This window comes from Rattus rattus, chromosome 11, assembly GCF_011064425.1.
Source record: "Rattus rattus isolate New Zealand chromosome 11, Rrattus_CSIRO_v1, whole genome shotgun sequence".
Classification (NCBI taxonomy): Eukaryota; Metazoa; Chordata; class Mammalia; order Rodentia; family Muridae; genus Rattus; species Rattus rattus.
In genome coordinates this window covers 35,413,956-35,416,301 of record NC_046164.1, presented here as the reverse complement: position 1 = coordinate 35,416,301, position 2,346 = coordinate 35,413,956, and the positions used below count along the sequence as shown (strand labels likewise).

Genomic DNA, 2,346 nt, shown 5'->3' with positions numbered 1-2,346 from the left:
TTATTCAAATTCTACATCAAGAAAAAATTATTTTGAGGAATTATGTTATAAAAGGAGAAACTTATGGCAAAGTATCTTAGGTTATTAGCAATGTAAAGAAATAAAATTAAGAAAACAACAATTGGGAAATTACAAAAAAAAAAAAATTCTTGTGAATTCTCAAAGTAAAATAAGAAAAAAAAAGAAAAAAAAAAAACATAATGACACCAAATTGCCCCGACAAGTCACAGTGTTCTACCATTTTTCTGAGACATAGACATATGCCTTTGCCTCCAGGTTCATACTGTCTCCTGATGACCATGGAGTCCTTAACCTTGGCAAAAGGATATTTCTTGAAGAAATAAGGTGAAAATGTGCACTATTACCTCAAACCAGCCTTATACCCACACCAACCATCCAACACTCATGGTGGCCACCCTGCTGGCTCTGTTCTAAGAACAGGAAATCATGTTGTACTGTCCCTTGCCAGCCAAACTGGACTCAATTACCTGTCACAGGTGGCATTGAACAAGGGAGTGAAGATGTTATCTCTCCTCATGTGAGCCACCTCACTACAGACAAGAGGCAAGTGTAGGCTCTCCCATGCTCATGTCCTCAGTGCCTGCTCACTCACCCACAATCCCACATCCAGGGCCAACTCTACTACACTGCCCAAGCAAGGAGGTGCATGGATTGGTCTCCAGAGTGCTGCAGTAGTAGGAGAGGAAGAGCAAGGCCAGCTCTCCTGTACTGATGAATTCTGGGCACAACCTCCTGCCTGAGAAAGGCAGGATGTACAGAGAGAGTAGAAACATCTTTCCTCCACCCATGGGACCACATGACAGACAAGTAAGGCAACAAGCTCTCTCCCATGCTCCCACTCTTTTGGGCTTGCGGGTCATCCATGTCTTCACCACCATGGTCCTTTCTTTGTTGCCCAAATGGGGCCCAGTGCCTGCTCTCACAACTGCTACAGCTGGTAAAAGGGCAGGCCAACACTATTGCTCTCATTACCCTAGGGCCTCATCTCCAGCTCCTGCAAGTAGTAAGGCAAGATGAAGGAGGGTATAGCCACCTCATCCATGCTACCACAGAGGAGACCAGTTGCAGGCGCTAACTCCTCATGCTCATATTCTTGGTGCCTATTCAACTACAACTCCTGTAATATACCAGATACTGCAGCTAGTTGCAAGGTGGGGTCACCATTCCTTTCTCATACTTGCAGGCTAGATCTCCCTCGGTCTTTGGGCTGCAAGTCAGGACAGTTTTCCACTGGCCTCAGTGGCAGCATGTCACTGGCTGGCCCAGTCCAGGAAGTTCACCTGGCGCTGGTAGTAACAGATCTTCTCTACTGCGGGATCATGGACATAGGAATACCTCTCCCGTTCTGTGGTAGCATGGAGGCCAGGTCCACCCCACCATGGTCCCAGGTAGCACCATTGGCAACTCACATCAGCTGTTCCTAAACTACCATCAAGTCTCTAGTTCTGCCTCTCTACATTGTGATCACATTTTTCTGCTTTGCTTCCTCTTCCATTTCTCCACCTTTCACTTGCTTCTCTGAGTAGTGCCTGGGGTCTCTTAGTGTCTGGGGTTTACTCAAAGGTGTCATGTCCTATTTGTGCATTATGGCACCAGGCAAGGGTCATCTTGAGCATGCTATGCCTCACTCCCTATCCCCTAAGCTAGTATGGCGCTGAATCGGTGGTCATCTCAGTCTAGATCTCTATACTGGCCCCTTGGCACTGGTCTGGTGGTTGTCTCAGGCTTTTACCTTGCCTGAGCCTGCCTGAGAGGTGCCATGGAAGGGTCGTCTCTTTTCGGTTCTCTCGACTTTGGGACCCTTGGATGTGGAAGGGGTTCCTTTAGTCTCTTGTTCATTCTCTACTCTAGGATCCCAACCTGACCTACACAGCACACTACCTCAGGCTAGCTTTCTTCCAAGAATGTTTGGCTACTAATCATTCTGATGTCACAGGTCAGAACACATAGATAGACACAGCCTCTCTCCTCACTGCCTCCTACTGACACACCTGTGACACAGCAGCCATACCTACAATACCCCTAGGGACAGTGTTTAGGTTTTCTTTTGGTGTTGTTGTTATTGTCATTGTTTTGTTGTTTTGTTTTGTTTTCTAATTTAAGATAGATTTGAAACCAACTCAAAATGCAATTCCGTTTATGAAACTATGAAAAAACTTACTAACATCCAAACATTTAATGTTTTTTTTTTTAAAATGACCAAAGAGTGTTAAGGTGACATTTGCTACAAATGATATTAGCTGCATACTAATGTTTTACATTATTACATAAAAATTTCTTGAAGATAAAGCACTAATTTACAATTTAATTTTTTATTTTTCACAT

General features: G+C 44.4%; 1 non-coding gene across 1 annotated transcript; it reads right to left on the bottom strand.

Moving 5' to 3' along the window:
• Positions 1-1,924: 1,924 nt before the first annotated feature.
• Positions 1,925-2,054, bottom strand: LOC116912981. Its single transcript, XR_004389546.1, has one exon. It is a non-coding gene; the product is annotated as a small nucleolar RNA SNORA17 (small nucleolar RNA).
• Positions 2,055-2,346: the final 292 nt, after the last annotated feature.